Source organism: Oncorhynchus keta, chromosome 22 (assembly GCF_023373465.1).
Source record: "Oncorhynchus keta strain PuntledgeMale-10-30-2019 chromosome 22, Oket_V2, whole genome shotgun sequence".
NCBI classification, from domain to species: domain Eukaryota; kingdom Metazoa; phylum Chordata; class Actinopteri; order Salmoniformes; family Salmonidae; genus Oncorhynchus; species Oncorhynchus keta.
The window spans coordinates 17,684,093-17,696,415 of NC_068442.1; the positions used below are offsets into that span (position 1 = coordinate 17,684,093).

Consider the following 12,323-nt stretch of genomic DNA (forward strand, 5'->3'; position numbering starts at 1 on the left):
AGTGTTTAAGATATAAACTGAACGTTTTATAAGCTTGTTTAGGGTAAATTGAAAGACTAATCCAGTCTAAATAATAGTGAGACGATTTCGATGTAATATGTTGTCTTGCCTAAATGGTCTGCTGGAATAACGTATTGAGAATGGAGTTTTATTAAATTACTGAATCAGAAGAGACAGTTAACTTAAATCTTATGAATTCTAAATAATAGCGGCGAGATAATTGCGAATTGTGTTTTTTATTCTTATTGATTGACTGATGTAGGTTATACATTTTGGCGATTTACATATTACTTTTAAGGCTGGAACAATTCATAAGGTTGAAGCCGAAAGAAGGGACAGTTGTAAAGTTTGGTTTTAATCGTACGATAGCAGTAAGGTAGAACGTGGCTGGAGGAGAGGCTATATTTTTATCCACTGGTAAGAAGGGGAGAGTAAGTCGTGCTCACTGGGCAAAATTTGGCTATAAGAGATTCAGGTCTGAAAAGTTTAATCGTAAAAATGTTGTGATAGTTTCCGGTTATTGATTCTTGGTTTGATTGTTTAGGTAACACCAGTGAATTGGAAAAGAAAGATAATGTATTCTAACGTTATAATGCGTCTCCGTTACATGGAACAATGTAAGGTCGGTAAAGTGGATTGCAGGTTGAGTTAATTTTATTTTGCAGGGACAGTGCACATTAATCACAGTTGTGGGGGTCTAATGGCCGGGTATTCATATCAAGCACTTTGAGAGACTGTTTGCAGACAGACTGAATGGGATTTAACGTTGCAAAGCAAGCTTGGGCTAAACTAGTCAAGTAGTAGGGGAATCTCATAGATTTAAAGTACAGTATTGTATCCAAGGGTAGTGCATGTTCAATTAAGTACATATAACCCTTGAGGAAATTTATAACTAATGATTAGAGGGAGTATAGTGGAATTATCATTATTATTAGGTGTTGATTGTAGTCAACGTTTGTGTTTCTATATCGGGGTAGTATAACGAATGCTGCCCAAGTGGTGTTTCTATGAAAAGGAGTGATTCCTTGTCTTCCTTTGGAATGTTTTCTGGGGGCTGTAATCTTGAAGGGAGCGAGGCATGTTTATACCAAAATTGAAAAGTCCTGGAAACGTTTGGTTTGTTTTTAGCCTTTGGGTTTGAGGAGATTTCCATTTTTCCTAGAGAGATGAAATCTTAAAGGGGTACACACATATGGAATAGGCTCGTAATTTAACCCTTTTATGTGTGAGTTCCAAATATCTCAAACAGTCATTTTTTTATGAATGTGATTGTTACGTAACAGTATATTTAATCCGCAGTGCCTTCAAACCAAAGCACGCAGCCTGTTTTTATTTATAAACTGTTTTCAACTTGTACATTTTAAATTATTTTCTAACAACAGTTTGAATTGAGGTGTGTTCCGCCTCATTCATTCACATAAAAGTAGTCATTTTTACGACATTTCTGACCCGGACAAAATTCCCCAAACACTTCCCAATTGTTTGTGCAGTACAAGTCTGCAGACATTTTCTTATCTGCTGTCCTGCATAAACGTGTCCATATTTTCCATCTGTTGCCTGCATCGTAATCAAAGTTGTTTTCATTACCAATGTGTGTGTTTCTATCAAAGTAGGTGCCTTAATACATTATAATAGTTTCTGCAAGTCGTGTTGTCGTTTCTACTGTAGCATAATGTTTTTGTGTATATTCCTTATAACCGCGGACACGCGATGTAACATTACTCATTTCATAACATTTATGGTGTTATACTCAATGCTTAGGTAGCTAGCTACATTCTTCTATTATCTCTGGAAAACAATGCTAATTGTGTCAGGGAAGTATTAGTATGTGTGGTATTTTGAAGCTACCCTGGCCTTATGACTCCCAAGTGGCACAGCATCTCCGTGCTAGAGACGTCACTACAGACACCCATCTTCAAATCCAGACTGCGTTTCTATCAAAGTGCCTTATTACGTTATAATAGTTTCTGTGTGTCGTGTTATACCGTTTCTATTGTAGCTCACTGTGTGTATGGAGCATAATATTTTTGTGTATATTCCTTATAACCGTGGACACGTTAGGTAACGTTACTCATGTCATAAACTTTATGGTGTTATATTCAATCGTGCTTATGTAGCTAGTTGCATTCTTCTATTAGCTCTGAAAAACAATAGCAATTGCGTCAGAAGAATTGGCTTGTTGTATTTTGAAGCTACCCTGGAAAAATTGAAAAATCTTTTACCACTTGGTCGTTTTCTGAGTGCATTCCACAAAGCTGTTTATCATGTCAGCCTTATCCACTGCCACCATTTTGAGGTTATAGTTAAGCATGCAGTCTGGGTTGATGTTTCTTTCTGTCTGGTTTGATGTTTCTGGTGGTCCACCTTCCCTGTGGCCGACATGGTTGCTGTATTGACAGTGGAGAGGACATGGAAGTCTCGTTTGTCATGGCACTTTAGTGCCAGCTGTTGACATTTGTTATTTTGTATAAAGGGTCATTTAGGATGGCAGAAGCGTTGTTGATGAAATGTCGTCATAGCAGCAGAAATAGAAAGCAGTCTTGGGAGAAGAGAGCTGCTCCAGTATTCTCTTAGGGAGTTCTTCTTTACTATCCCCATGAGAAGGACTGTCAACAGGAAGGTATACATTTCACTAATTGTGGTTGTCCCCCGCCACACTCCTGGCTCTCTTCTCCTGTAGCTCCAAGGCATAGCGATTGGTCTCTGCTATGTCTCCCACAGCTCCTCTGTCAGAAACAACTTGAAGCACTGCCTCAGATGGAAATGGCAAGTGGCGTTGCACTCCAGACTGGGACTCAACACAAACAGCAGGGCCAGGAGGGGTGAAATGGCTGGCAGCCTTCCAGCTACCACAGAACTCATGTACTTCATCCACTATCGGTCTGCCTCCATCACCACCAGCATCTTCAAAGGGAACTGGGACAAGGGGTCCTCCAGAATTTCTGCATTTCTGAGTTGTCTCCTTTTGAAAGACATTTCTAATGCTACAGCTTAGCTCATTAACTACATACATAAACAACACCACTGAATGGCTCAGAGTGGGAGTGAGAGGTTACGTTATTGACTGCCTGCACGCGCCATTTGTATCAATCAATCACTATCAGAATATGTTGTGTGGTTTTATTGATATATTTACTATTTGATAATGAAATTAATGCTAAAGTTCAAATGCCTCTCATGTGAAGTAGTGGCCCGCGACATATGCCTAGTGTCCTGACGCAAATCACAATTTTGGGTGGATATTGAATTCTGCGTACAGTATGTCATGCTATACCACAAACTATTTCAAATGCCGAGACTCCGAGACCATTTTTGCATAGTACATCTTTAAGTAAATGGAGTGGTTAGCAGTCTAACTAGCTTAGGTGTTATCAGAGCTAGCACATTTAGTTTGCCAAAATCTTACTCCAAACTATCCTTCAACACGGAAAGGCAGCATCAGATGAATGAGCAAATTGTAGTTCTTCAGGTTATCCCCCCCAAAAAATATTTTGAAGCTGTTTTTGGTCTTCTTTTCTCAGGTGAAATCTTCATTCATCAGCGGTCTAGAATTTTCTTGTCGTCAGCGGGGAGATTCCAGCAGGCAAAGTGTAGGCGGAACCGAAATTGCGCTACTTTAAGACTGATTGGTGAGAAGATGTGTCTCACTCATGCAGCTCCTAAGACTTGATCTGCACACTGATTATCACAGGACTGCTACAGCAGCGCTGTATTAAAAACCAACGGTGAAATTACATTGAGTATTCTAGCACTAGTGACCTAATATTTCACCTGGGCGACACATATCAAAATAGGATTAACTGGCAGTGGTTTGATACTTAAATGTTTATTGTAATGATTGACCCATGTTCACTGTTGAAATGCTGATGATGTCATTTTTTTGTGAGATTCTGGAGACCTCATTGAGCATGACTCCTCAGAGATTTTGTTCATTTGATTTCCATTCATGTGTACAAAATTATTCCTTCCATATTACAAACTATACTCATATTCTCTTTTGGCACCAGGGGCAGACTACCCATCTGGCATGTCGCTCAAATGCCAGATTTTCAGACTTAGGTAAGTCTGGTTGGTGCATAAGCCTGCACAGCCATTACCTCTCAAGGAGGAGGGCTGGCTACCACTGTCCTTCACAGTTCAGCAGACAACAGTTGGACTCCTCAGACTCACAGTTCATGAGGCTACAGGGTGTCACTGATTCGCTGCTTGTGCTGAGTTGGTTATTGTGTTGTGGCAACCATTTCATATGTATTACCCACTCTCAGCGCTCCACTGACTTGGGACACCTAACATTTTGTACCCTTTGAACAGCTACTTAAAAAGATATACTATGACCAGGACCTTGGGAACAGCCTCTTCATGTGGTAATTACACGATAATTTACTGTGTTATCCGTCTTATGACCCCCTTTATTGGCATAGCCAGCCTATTCTTCAAATGATTACCAAGTAATTAACTTTGTTCAATGTCAAATCAGTCCAAGGTTGTCTCTATGTTATTGATTAAGGTTGTGAGGATGTGTGGATATGGAAATATAGTCTAAGCGCTTTACGATTTGTCTATAGAAATTGATATGAGCAATTCATCTTTCCTCAATGTTAATCTTACTTGTATAAATTACTGTAGACTTTAGACAGTGAAGATCCAAAATGGAGTAGCAGATGCTCTCTGTACTGTCTGGCTGTTTGACCTCCCATCAGCTTAAACTGACAATATAATGCTTACAGTTGAAGTCGGAAGTTTACATACACTTTAGCAAAGTATATTTCAACTCAGTTTTTCACAATACCTGACATTTAATCTGAGTAAAAATTCCCTGTTTTAGGGCAGTTAGGATCACCACTTTATTTTAAGAATGTGAAATGTCAGAATAATAGTAGAGAGAGTGATTCATTTCAGCTTTTATTTCTTTCATCACATCCCCAGTGGGTCAGAAGTTTACATACATTCAATTAGTATTTGGTAGCATTGCCTTTAAATTGTTTAGCTTGGGTCAAACATTTCGGGTAGCCTTCCACAAGCTTCCTACAGAGTTGGTGTAACTGATTCAGGTTTGTAGGCCTCCTTGCTCCACATGCTTTTTCAGTTCTGCCCACACATTTTCTATAGGATTTAGTTCAGGGCTTTGTGATGGCCACTCCAATACCTTGACTTTGTTGTCCTTAAGCCATCTTGCCACAACTTTGGAAGTATGCTTGGGGTCATTGTCCATTTGGAAGACCCATTTGTGACCAAGCTTTAACTTCCTGACTGAGGTCTTGTGATGTTGCTTCAATACATCCACATCGTTTTCCTTTCCTCATGATGCCATTTATTTTGTGAAGTGCACCAGTCCCTCCTGCAGCAAAGCACCCCCACAACATGATGCTGCCACCATCGTTCTTCACAGTTGTGATGGTGTTCTTTGGCTAGGAGACAGAACGCATCTCCTTCCTGAGCGGTATGACGGCTGCGTGGTACTATTGTGTACTATTGTTTGTACAGATGAACGTGGTACCTTCAGGCATTTGGAAATTGCTCCCAAGAATGAACCAGACTTGTGGAGGTCTACAATCTTTTTTCTGAGGTCTTGGCTGATTTCTTTTGATTTTCCCATGATGTCAATCAAAGAGGAAGTGAGTTTGAAGGTTGGCCTTGAAATACATCCACAGGTCACCCTCCAATTGACTCAAATGATGTCAATTAGCCTATCAGAAGCTTCTAAAGCCATGACATACTTTTCTGGAATTTTCCAAGCTGTTTAAAGGCACAGTCAACTTAGTGTATGTAAACGTCTGACACACTGGAACTGTGATACGGTGAATGATTCTTTCTGTAAACAATTGTTGTAAAAAAATACTTGTGTCATGCACAAAGTAGATGTCCTAACCGACTTGCCAAAACTATAGTTTGTTAACAATATATTTGTGGAGTGGTTGATACACTTATGTTGGGGTCATTAAAACTTGTATATGTAAACTTCTGGAGAGACTTGTAAATAATTTAGAGGCGATGATTATGAGTCTGACACTAAATGAGGGGCTCAACTATCTCCATAGTCCTATTCAACATACTCCAGCAGTTCAAATGGTGTTTTATTGTGGCTCAGTGGCGTGTAGACTGAGTGCCTTTTCAATCTGATCTATGGCCATGTTTAGCTACTGCTATAGTTTATCTAGCCTGGAAACAGAAATTTTGCCCCAGTCACTGAGATAATACCTCACTTACCTAAATATATTCTTGAGATACACATATGAAGGGTTTAAGAATATCCTATAAAGCACTTATTAGTGTTGCAATTAATTTAAAATGGTTTGATTCCCACGATAACAGCGTCATGAATTAACCAGTTGAAGCTAGGGGGGCGCTATTTCATTATTGGATAAAAAACGTGCCCGTTTTAAGCGCAATATTTTGTCACAAAAAGATGCTTGACTATGCATATAATTGCCAGCTTTGGAAAGAAAACACTCTGACGTTTTCAAAACTGCAAAGATATTATCTGTGGGTGCCCCAGAACTGATCTTACAGGCGAAACCAAGATGCAACTTCAAACAGGAAATGAGCAGGATTTTTGAGGCTCTGTTTTCCATCGTCTCCTTATATGGCTGTGAAAGCGCCACGAATTAGCCTGCCCTTTCTATCGTTTCTCCAAGTTGTCTGCAGCATTGTGACGTATTTGTAGGCATATCATTGGAAGCTTGGCCATAAGAGACTACATTTACCAGGGGTCCGCCCGGTGTCCTTTGTTGAATTGCAGCCGCTGTGCTCGCCTTACGGCGAGGATAGCTGTACTGCAAGCCCAGCTTCAGACGCAATCGTTAGGCAAGGGTAATTTCAGTGTAGGAAAGGATGAAACAGCGTCTGTGCCACCAGTAAGTACAGATAGTAGTATAAATCCCCTGGCACAGTCCCCGCAGCCGGACAACTTTCTCACGGTTTCTGGAAGGAAATGCTGTAGGAAAGCTCAACCGGTGTCGCTCATTCAGCAGACAGAAACTTTCAACCGGTTTTCCCCATTAAGCAGCGGGTCGGTGTCAGAGGCCGAGTCTTCTCTGGTCTCTACTCCTCCCGTTACGGGGTCTGAGACGCCGAAGCTTCCCACCATTAGCTCTGACAAATTGAAAACTCTAGTCATTGGCGACTCCATTACCCGCAGTATTAGACTTAAAGCGAATCATCCAGCGATCATACACTGTTTACCCGGGGCAGGGCTACCGACGTTAAGGCTAATCTGAAGATGGTGCTGGCTAAAGCTAAAACTGGCGAGTGTAGAGAGTATAGAGATATTGTTATCCACGTCGGCACCAACGATGTTAGGATGAAACAGTCAGAGATCACCAAGCGCAACATAGCTTCTGCGTGCATATCAGCTAGAAAGATGTGTCGGCATCGAGTAATTGTCTCTGGCCCCCTCCCAGTTAGGGGGAGTGATGAGCTCTACAGCAGAGTCTCACAACTCAATCGCTGGTTGAAAACTGTTTTCTGCCCCTCCCAAAAGATAGAATTTGTAGATAATTGGCCCTCTTTCTGGGACTCACCCACAAACAGGACCAAGCCTGACCTGCTGAGGAGTGACGGACTCCATCCTAGCTGGAGGGGTGCTCTCATCTTATCTGCCAACATAGACAGGGCTCTAGCTCCACAATGAAATAGGGTGCAGGCCAGGCAGCAGGCTATTAGCCAGCCTGCCAGCATAGTGGAGTCTGCCACTAGCATAGTCAGTGTAGTCAGCTCAGCTATCACCATTGAGACCGTGTCTGTGCCTCGACCTAGGTTGGGCAAAACTAAACATGGCGGTGTTCGCCTTAGCAATCTCACTAGGATAAAGACCACCTCCATTCCTGTCATTACTGTGTCCTGTAGCTCAGTTGGTAGAGCATGGCGCTTGTAACGCCAGGGTAGTGGGTTCGATTCCCGGGACCACCCATACGTAGAATGTATGCACACATGACTGTAAGTCGCTTTGGATAAAAGCGTCCGCTAAATGGCATATATTATTATCTCAAAATAGGGCTACTTAATGTTAGATCCCTTACTTCAAAGGCAATTATAGTCAATGAACTAATCACTGATCATAATCTTGATGTGATTGGCCTGACTGAAACATGGCTTAAGCCTGATGAATTTACTGTGTTAAATGAGGCCTCACCTCCTGGCTACACTAGTGACCATATCCCCCGTGCATCCCGCAAAGGCGGAGGTGTTGCTAACATTTACGATAGCAAATTTATATTTACAAAAAAAAAAAAAATGACGTTTTCGTCTTTTGAGCTTCTAGTCATGAAATCTATGCAGCCTACTCAATCACTTTTTATAGCTACTGTTTACAGGCCTCCTGGGCCATATACAGCGTTTCTCACTGAGTTCCCTGAATTCCTATCAGACCTTGTAGTCATTGCAGATAATATTCTAATCTTTGGTGACTTTAATATTCACATGGAAAAGTCCACAGACCCACTCCAAAAGGCTTTTGGAGCCATCATCGACTCAGTGGGTTTTGTCCAACATGTCTCTGGACCCACTCACTGTCACAGTCATACGCTGGACCTAGCTTTGTCCCATGGAATAAATGTTGTGGATCTTAATGTTTTTCCTCATAATCCTGGACTATCGGACCACCATTTCATTACGTTTGCAATTGCAACAAATAATCTGCTCAGACCCCAACCAAGGAACATCAAAAGTCGTGCTATAAATTCACAGACAACACAAAGATTCCTTGATGCCCTTCCAGACTCCCTCTGCCTACCCAAGGACGCCAGAGGACAAAAATCCGTTAACCACCTAACTGAGGATCTCAATTTAACCTTGCGCAATACCCTAGATGCAGTTGCACCCCTAAAAACTAAAAAAATGTCTCATAAGAAACTAGCTCCCTGGTACACAGAAAATACCCGAGCTCTGAAGCAAGCTTCCAGAAAATTGGAACGGAAATGGCGCCACACCAAACTGGAAGTCTTCCGACTAGCTTGGAAGGACGGTACCGTGCAGTACCGAAGAGCCCTTACTGCTGCTCGATCGTCCTATTTTTCTAACTTAATTGAGGAAAATAAGAACAATCCGAAATTCCTTTTTGATACTGTGGCAAAGCTAACTAAAAAGCAGCATTCCCCAAGAGAGGATGACTTTCACTTTAGCAGTGATAAATTCATGAACTTCTTTGAGGAAAAGATTATGATTATTAGAAAGCAAATTACGGACTCCTCTTTAAACCTGCGTATTCCTCCAAACCTCAGTTGTCCTGAGTCTGCACAACTCTGCCAGGACCTAGGATCAAGAGAGACGCTCAAGTGTTTTAGTACTATATCTCTTGACACAATGATGAAAATAATCATGGCCTCTAAACCTTCAAGCTGTATACTGGACCCTATCCCAACTAAACTACTGAAAGAGCTGCTTCCTGTGCTTGGCCCTCCTATGTTGAACATAATAAACGGCTCTCTATCCACTGGATGTGTACCAAACTCACTAAAAGTGGCAGTAATAAAGCCTCTCTTGAAAAAGCCAAACCTTGACCCAGAAAATATAAAAACTATCGGCCTATATCGAATCTTCCATTCCTCTCAAAGATTTTAGAGAAGGCTGTTGCGCAGCAACTAACTGCCTTCCTGAAGACAAACAATGTATACGAAATGCTTCAGTCTGGTTTTAGACCCCATCATAGCACTGAGACGGCACTTGTGAAGGTGGTAAATGACATTTTAATGGCATCGGACCGAGGCTCTGCATCTGTCCTCGTGCTCCTAGACCTTAGTGCTGCTTTTGATACCATCGATCACCACATTCTTTTGGAGAGATTGGAAACCCAAATTGGTCTACACGGACATGTTCTGGCCTGGTTTAGGTCTTATCTGTCGGAAAGATATCAGTTTGTCTCTGTGAATGGTTTGTCCTCTGACAAATCAACTGTACATTTCGGTGTTCCTCAAGGTTCTGTTTTAGGACCACTATTGTTTTCACTATATATTTTACCTCTTGGGGATGTTATTCGAAGACATAATGTAAACTTTCACTGCTATGCGGATGACACACAGCTGTACATTTCAATGAAACATGGTGAAGCCCCAAAATTGCCCTCGCTAGAAGCATGTGTTTCAGACATAAGGAAGTGGATGGCTGCAAACTTCTTTCTACTATTAAACTCGGACAAAACAGAGATGCTTGTTCTAGGTCCCAAGAAACAAAGAGATCTTCTGTTGAATCTGACAATTAATCTTAATGGTTGTACAGTCGTCTCAAATAAAACTGTGAAGGACCTCGGCGTTACTCTGGACCCTGATCTCTCTTTTGAAGAACATATCAAGACCATTTCAAGGACAGCTTTTTTCCATCTACGTAACATTGCAAAAATCAGAAACTTTCTGTCCAAAAATGATGCAGAAAAATTAATCCATGCTTTTGTCACTTCTAGGTTAGACTACTGCAATGCTCTATTTTCCGGCTACCCGGATAAAGCACTAAATAAACTTCAGTTAGTGCTAAATACGGCTGCTAGAATCCTGACTAGAACCAAAAAATTTGATCATATTACTCCAGTGCTAGCCTCTACACTGGCTTCCTGTCAAAGCAAGGGCTGATTTCAAGGTTTTACTGCTAACCTACAAAGCATTACATGGGCTTGCTCCTACCTACCTCTCTGATTTGGTCCTGCCGTACATACCTACACGTACGCTACGGTCACAAGACGCAGGCCTCCTAATTGTCCCTAGAATTTCTAAGCAAACAGCTGGAGGCAGGGCTTTCTCCTATAGAGCTCCATTTTTATGGAACGGTCTGCCTACCCATGTCAGAGACGCAAACTCGGTCTCAACCTTTAAGTCTTTACTGAAGACTCATCTCTTCAGTGGGTCATATGATTGAGTGTAGTCTGGCCCAGGAGTGGGAAGGTGAACGGAAAGGCTCTGGAGCAACGAGCCGCCCTTGCTGTCTCTGCCTGGCCGGTTCCCCTCTTTCCACTGGGATTCTCTGCCTCTAACCCTGTTACGGGGGCTGAGTCACTGGCTTGCTGGGGCTCTCTCGTGCCGTCCCTGGGGGGTGCGTCACCTGGGTGGGTTGATTCACTGTTGTGGTCGGCCTGTCTGGGTTGCCCCCCTTGGGTTGTACCGTGGCGGAGATCTTTGTGGGCTATACTCGGCCTTGTCTCAGGATGGTAAGTTGGTGGTTGAAGATATCCCTCTAGTGGTGTGGGGGATGTGCTTTGGCAAAGTGGGTGGGGTTATATCCTTCCTGTTTGGCCCTGTCCGGGGTGTCCTCGGATGGGGCCACAGTGTCTCCTGACCCCTCCTGTCTCAGCCTCCAGTATTTATGCTGCAGTAGTTTATGTGTCGGGGGCTAGGGTCAGTTTGTTATATCTGGAGTACTTCTCCTGTCCTATTCGGTGTCCTGTGTGAATCTAAGTGTGCGTTCTCTAATTCTCTCCTTCTCTCTTTCTTTCTCTCTCTCGGAGGACCTGAGCCCTAGGACCATGTCCCAGGACTACCTGACATGAGGACTCCTTGCTGTCCCCAGTCCACCTGGCCATGCTCCTGCTCCAGTTTCAACTGACCTGAGCCCTAGGACCGTGCCCCAGGACTACCTGACATGAAGGCTCCTTGCTGTCCCCAGTCCACCTGACTGTGCTGCTGCTCCAGTTTCAACTGTTCTGCCTTATTATTATTCGACCATGCTGGTCATTTATGAACATTTGAACATCTTGGTCATGTTCTGTTATAATCTCTACCCGGCACAGCCAGAAGAGGACTGGCCACCCCACATAGCCCGGTTCCTCTCTAGGTTTCTTCCTAGGTTTTGGCCTTTCTAGGGAGTTTTTCCTAGCCACTGTGCTTTTACACCTGCATTGTTTGCTGTTTGGGGTTTTAGGCTGGGTTTCTGTACAGCACTTTGAGATATCAGCTGATGTACGAAGGGCTATATAAATAAATTTGATTTGATTTGATTTGATTTGATTTGAAATTGTTGCGTAATCTCCAAGCTGCTCGCATTCATCCATGTGATTGAGACAGAGAGGAGACTTCCAGGAATTATATATCATGAAGAGATATGTGAAAAACACCTTGAGGATTGATTCTAAACAACGTTTACCATGTTTCGGTCGATATTATGGAGTTAATGTGGAAGAAAGTTTGGCGTTTGGATGAATGAATTTCCGTTTTTTTTTGGTAGCCAAACATGACGCAGAAAACGGACCGATTTCTCCTGCACAACTAATCTTTCAGGAAAACTGAACATTTGCTATCTAACTGAGAGTCTCCTCATTGAAAACATCCAAAGTTCTTCAAAGGTAAATTATTTATTGAGTTTTATCATTTTATTTATTTATTGGTTTTTGTGAAAATGTTGCC

The 12,323-nt window shown here is 42.3% G+C and overlaps 1 long non-coding RNA gene across 1 annotated transcript in view; it reads left to right on the plus strand.

The window, feature by feature from the left end:
• The first annotated feature begins 4,266 nt into the window (after positions 1–4,266).
• LOC127910596 (uncharacterized) overlaps positions 4,267–12,323 on the plus strand; it is a 44,231-nt gene continuing 36,174 nt past the window's right edge. The window contains exon 1 of the long non-coding RNA XR_008075412.1: positions 4,267–4,364. This is a non-coding gene — a long non-coding RNA (uncharacterized LOC127910596). The remainder of the gene's footprint in view (positions 4,365–12,323) is intronic.